The following is a 6,971-nucleotide window of genomic DNA, read 5'->3' as shown; positions in this document are numbered from 1 at the left end:
AAAAATATCTGTTTAATCACCCTCTTAGGATTCCCTATAGCAAGGTCCAATCCCTCATTCCATTCTTTCTACTCTATTCTTTCAAACTCAGACCGGAATATTATTTCAATTTTGTTTTCTATTGTTCATTCACACCCTTAGGAAATAAAATAGCACCAGGGAAAGAAATGCCAAATATAAGTATTGTAATAACCTTTACAAAGAATCTCAATAGCCTTTATTTAAATTCTGCCTGGAAAATAACATTTTCCGGTTCTATTTCAACATGCTATTTAAAAGCTAAGTGCTATCTTACAATGAAACTTTCATCCCAGGCTTAATGCATGTTTGCTTGTTTTTGAAGTTATTTTGCTTAAAGAACTGATTTGTAGAACTTCTTCCTGCAGATATGTTTTCTTTATTTCTGCTAGACTAAATGAGCATCTATAGGAAGGTATCAGAGGAGGTAATAGTGGATATCATTGCATGTGGTCATAGCTTTTGTGTCATTATGACTTACAGAATAGAATAGAATTTTTTTTTATTGGCCAAGTGTGACTGGACACACGAAGAATTTGTCTTGGTGCATATGCTTTCAGTGTACATAAAGAAAAGATATGTTCATCAAGAATTCTAAGGTACAACACTTAATGATAGTCATAGGGTACAAATAAGCAATCAGGAAACAATCAATATCAATAAATCGTAAGGATACAAGCAACAAAGTTACAGTCATACAGTCATAAGTGGAAGAAGATAGGTGATGGTAACGATGAGAAGATTAATAGTAGTGCAGATTTAGTAAATAGCTTGACAGTGTTAAGGGAATTATTTGTTTAGCAGAGTGATGGCTTCACCACTGCTGCTAGAATGACTATGACAGGGGCACATCAAAGATAAAAATAATCATTAGTTTGTTGGCAGTCCTAAAAAATAAATCAAGGATCTGGCTGGAGAGTTATCCTAATGGAATTAAAATTGATACAATTGTTTCAAGTTTAATTTTTTCGTCTATGGGTTAAAATAAGACTCATTGTCCCACCGATATTGAGAAGCTTTGTGCCTAATTAAAATACCTTCCTTCTAGCTGTAAACATATAAAAGAGCAGAAGGAGGAGGAGGATGAGACCAGATGTGTCACCAGCTTTTGATACTGTAAAATATAGGATGGAAATTTAGGAAATAAAATAGCACCAGGAAAGAAATGCCAAATATAAGTATTGTAATAACCTTTACAAAGAATCTCAATAGCCTTTATTTAAATTCTGCCTGAAAAATAAATCAAGGATCTGGCTGGAGAGTTATCCTAATGGAATTAAAATTGATACAATTGTTTCAAGTTTAATTTTTTCGTCAATGGGTTAAAATAAGACTCATTGTCCCACCGATATTGAGAAGCTTTGTGCCTAATTAAAATACCTTCCTTCTAGCTGTAAACATATAAAAGAACAGAAGGAAGAGGAGGATGAGACCAGATGTGTCACCAGCTTTTGATACTGTAAAATATAGGATGGAAATTTAGGAAATAAAATAGCACCAGGAAAGAAATGCCAAATATAAGTATTGTAATAACCTTTACAAAGAATCTCAATAGCCTTTATTTAAATTCTGCCTGAAAATAACATTTTCGGTTCTATTTCAACATGCTATTTAAAAGCTAAGTGCTATCTTACAATGAAACTTTCATCCCAGGCTTAATGCATGTTTGCTTGTTTTGAAGTTATTTTGCTTAAAGAACTGATTTGTAGAACTTCTTCCTGCAGATATGTTTTCTTTATTTCTGCTAGACTAAATGAGCATCTATAGGAAGGTATCAGAGGAGGTAATAGTGGATATCATTGCATGTGGTCATAGCTTTTGTGTCATTATGACTTACAGAATAGAATACAATTTATTTATTTGGGTAAAATGGTAGCCTTTCTATAACAGTTGGCAGTGAATCAATGTTCTTTGAACTATCATGATAAAGTTTAACAATTTATTTATTTGGGTAAAATGGTAGCCTTTCTATAACAGTTGGCAGTGAATCAATGTTCTTTGAACTATCATGATAAAGTTTAACAATTTATTTATTTGGGTAAAATGGTAGCCTTTCTATAACAGTTGGCAGTGAATCAATGTTCTTTGAACTATCATGATAAAGTTTAACAATTTATTTATTTGGGTAAAATGGTAGCCTTTCTATAACAGTTGGCAGTGAATCAATGTTCTTTGAACTATCATGATAAAGTTTAACAATTTATTTATTTGGGTAAAATGGTAGCCTTTCTATAACAGTTGGCAGTGAATCAATGTTCTTTGAACTATCATGATAAAGTTTAACAATTTATTTATTTATTTATTTATTTGGGTAAAATGGTAGCCTTTCTATAACAGTTGGCAGTGAATCAATGTTCTTTGAACTATCATGATAAAGTTTAACAATTTATTTATTTGGGTAAAATGGTAGCCTTTCTATAACAGTTGGCAGTGAATCAATGTTCTTTGAACTATCATGATAAAGTTTAACAATTTATTTATTTGGGTAAAATGGTAGCCTTTCTATAACAGTTGGCAGTGAATCAATGTTCTTTGAACTATCATGATAAAGTTTAACAATTTATTTATTTGGGTAAAATGGTAGCCTTTCTATAACAGTTGGCAGTGAATCAATGTTCTTTGAACTATCATGATAAAGTTTAACAATTTATTTATTTATTTATTTGGGTAAAATGGTAGCCTTTCTATAACAGTTGGCAGTGAATCAATGTTCTTTGAACTATCATGATAAAGTTTAACAATTTATTTATTTGGGTAAAATGGTAGCCTTTCTATAACAGTTGGCAGTGAATCAATGTTCTTTGAACTATCATGATAAAGTTTAACAATTTATTTATTTGGGTAAAATGGTAGCCTTTCTATAACAGTTGGCAGTGAATCAATGTTCTTTGAACTATCATGATAAAGTTTAACAATTTATTTATTTATTTATTTATTTATTTGGGTAAAATGGTAGCCTTTCTATAACAGTTGGCAGTGAATCAATGTTCTTTGAACTATCATGATAAAGTTTAACAATTTATTTATTTGGGTAAAATGGTAGCCTTTCTATAACAGTTGGCAGTGAATCAATGTTCTTTGAACTATCATGATAAAGTTTAACAATTTATTTATTTATTTGGGTAAAATGGTAGCCTTTCTATAACAGTTGGCAGTGAATCAATGTTCTTTGAACTATCATGATAAAGTTTAACAATTTATTTATTTGGGTAAAATGGTAGCCTTTCTATAACAGTTGGCAGTGAATCAATGTTCTTTGAACTATCATGATAAAGTTTAACAATTTATTTATTTGGGTAAAATGGTAGCCTTTCTATAACAGTTGGCAGTGAATCAATGTTCTTTGAACTATCATGATAAAGTTTAACAATTTATTTATTTGGGTAAAATGGTAGCCTTTCTATAACAGTTGGCAGTGAATCAATGTTCTTTGAACTATCATGATAAAGTTTAACAATTTATTTATTTGGGTAAAATGGTAGCCTTTCTATAACAGTTGGCAGTGAATCAATGTTCTTTGAACTATCATGATAAAGTTTAACAATTTATTTATTTATTTATTTGGGTAAAATGGTAGCCTTTCTATAACAGTTGGCAGTGAATCAATGTTCTTTGAACTATCATGATAAAGTTTAACAATTTATTTATTTGGGTAAAATGGTAGCCTTTCTATAACAGTTGGCAGTGAATCAATGTTCTTTGAACTATCATGATAAAGTTTAACAATTTATTTATTTGGGTAAAATGGTAGCCTTTCTATAACAGTTGGCAGTGAATCAATGTTCTTTGAACTATCATGATAAAGTTTAACAATTTATTTATTTATTTATTTATTTATTTGGGTAAAATGGTAGCCTTTCTATAACAGTTGGCAGTGAATCAATGTTCTTTGAACTATCATGATAAAGTTTAACAATTTATTTATTTATTTATTTATTTATTTATTTGGGTAAAATGGTAGCCTTTCTATAACAGTTGGCAGTGAATCAATGTTCTTTGAACTATCATGATAAAGTTTAACAATTTATTTATTTATTTTGTCACACAGTATATATAAGCATAAGCATGAAATAATTATACAATATATAAGCATATATATATATGAGTATGAGTATGTAATAAGCTCTGCTGTAATAGAATTATCAGCCATAATTGTCTGATGCTGAGTTATTTTGAGTCCAACCGTGTAACTAATGACAACCCATTAAACACTATTTCTCCTCAATGAAAAACAAGTCACAACACCATCTCTTCAGTATGCTGAAACAATTCTTTCTTTCTTCCTAAAAGTTATTTGGGGCCACATACAATTCTTCCTTCCTTCCTAAAAGTTATTTGGGGCCACATACAATTCTTCCTTCCTTTCTCTCTCTCACACACATTTTAGGAATCACATCTAAAGGACCTCTAGAGGACCTCTGTTCAAAATTGATTGTACTCAATGTAGTTATGCAATAATGGTGTCATTGATAATCACATCATAATTTTAAGATTCCTGGCATATTGGCTCACAAGGAAATTTTGTAAAATAAGATTTTTGTATTGTTTCTACTCCCACCCAATTTTTGAATTGCTCTTCTAAAAAAGATTACAAATACCTCTGAAAAGATTATTAAACCTTACTGGCAGATTTAAAGTGGCAGATTTTTACTTTCAATTTCTTAGTGCATCACTCTATTATAATTAAATTTTGTTTAGAACCATTGCCTTGCTTATTTAAAAAAAATGTTGTGGAAGGTGACCTGTGCCTACTTTTTTTTTTAATGGATGACACTTGGACTGGGTTATTGTACTGGGGAATTGCTTCATTTAAAATAATTGGCTGTTAGGAAGTTTCTTGGGCTTTATATATAATACCTATGTCATAAATGAGAATTAAACTGATTTTTCAACCAAGTGAGCCTTTGTACAATTTTAAAAGAGTGTAGTGCAAAATAATACACATTCTTAACCCAACCACATTTGATCCTTGCTTGAACAAACTATCTAGAACAATTTCTAGACAAAGTATATAGATATATTTATATTGTATTCTATAGTGCGTCACATATTTATACTATAGTATAGCACACAAGGAATTATATATATATAATTGTGTGTGTGTAGTATATATGGTTAGTAGATGTTTTTCTTCTCGTTCTTCAGCAAGATTGTTCATGTTTTGTATAGTTAAAGCATTGCTTGCCTATTTAAATTTAAAATATGAACACATACAAACACAATGCATAAATTCAAGTGTTAACTAATTTGCACGTAACAGTTGGTATTAAATCTTCACAACAATATTAGCCTTCTCATATGTCATATATGACTATAATAATAAGGGTGGAAACTAAGCATTCCTATCAGGGGTGGGTTCCAATTTTTTTTTACTACCGGTTCTGTGGGTGTAGCTTGTTTGGTGGGACTGGCTTGGTGGTCATGTGAGGGTGGGTATGGCTTGGTGATCATGTGACTGGGTGGGTGTAGCTGGGTGATCATGTGACTGGATGGGCATGGCCAACTTGACGTTACTCATGTCAAAGGTTTGGGTTAGGGTGCCTGGCCTCTCCTTGTCTCAAAGGTCTCAACGAGATATAATTTCCCTGTCTGTTTACTTACTACTACTGAACATCCAAAATATACTATTTAATCATATGTATATTTGCCATATGTGTACATACATATTACATGGCATAGTGTGTAAAAGTACACAAAAAGATACATAATCTACATACTGTATGTGTATGTACACACACACACACACAGCTCTTCTAAAACTATACACATTCAACCTCACTTACTAAATTTGGAAAAACACACTCAGAGTCCACTTTCTGCCACACATTTAACTGTAACTTCTGTACATTTAGAATATTAAATACACCTTCAGATGTTCTTCTCTAGCTTGCACATGACTCTTAGAGCCAGGAAAGGTCATGGATTGAGTAAAATGTGGTGAAACTCACAAAAATGCTCTTGCTTAGCAACCAAAACTTTGGGCTCAATTGTGGTCATAAGTCAAGGACTATCTCTGCCTTCCTCTGCATGGCAGCCTTGTCCTAGTAAACTCTTTCTCGTTTCTGGAAATTGTCCTCTCTGTTAGAGGCACCAAAATAATCCAGACAATATAAGATTTCCTGCTGGAGCAGGGGGTTGGACTAGATGGCCTTCCAGCCCTAGATTGCTGTCCTGTTTCAAAGCTGTTCTGAAGCCATGACTAATGCCAGGGTTTGTGGTCCTTCCTTCCTCTTCTCTCTTCCTCCTCCTCCTCCTCCCCCTCCTCCCCCCCTCCTCCTCCTCCTCCTCCTCCTCCTCCTCCTCCTCCTCCTCCTCCTCCTCCTCCTCCTCCTCCTCCTCCTCCTCCTCCTCCTCCTCTTCTTCTTCTTCTTCTTCTTCTTCTTCTTCTTCTTCTTCTTCTTCTTCTTCTTCTTCTTCTTCTTCTTTTTCTTCTTCTTCTTCTCTCTCTCTCTCTCTCTCTCTCTCTCACACACACATTTTAGGAATCACATCTAAAGGACCTCTAGAGGACCTCTGTTCAAAATTGATTGTACTCCATGACAAAAGCTTTAGCTCAGATTCGTTAACTTGACTATAAATGATCCCATTTAGAGAATTTAGTTTTTTTAAAAAAAAAATGTGGAAATGAGCAAAACAATATAGTAGAGAAAGAAAGAAAGGTGTTCAGTTCTTAATATTTGAATGTACCTTCTTAATAAACATACTAGCAATAATGTATTAGAATATTTCCTTTGTCCCTTTCTCCCTCCTTCCTTCCTAAAAGTTATTTGGGGCCACATACAATTCTTCCTTCCTTCCTAAAAGTTATTTGGGGCCACATACAATTCTTCCTTCCTTTCTCTCTCTCACACACATTTTAGGAATCACATCTAAAGGACCTCTAGAGGACCTCTGTTCAAAATTGATTGTACTCAATGTAGTTATGCAATAATGGTGTCATTGATAATCACATC

Source organism: Ahaetulla prasina, chromosome 5 (genome assembly GCF_028640845.1).
Source record: "Ahaetulla prasina isolate Xishuangbanna chromosome 5, ASM2864084v1, whole genome shotgun sequence".
Lineage (NCBI taxonomy): Eukaryota > Metazoa > Chordata > Lepidosauria > Squamata > Colubridae > Ahaetulla > Ahaetulla prasina.
This window is presented reverse-complemented; position numbering follows the sequence as displayed.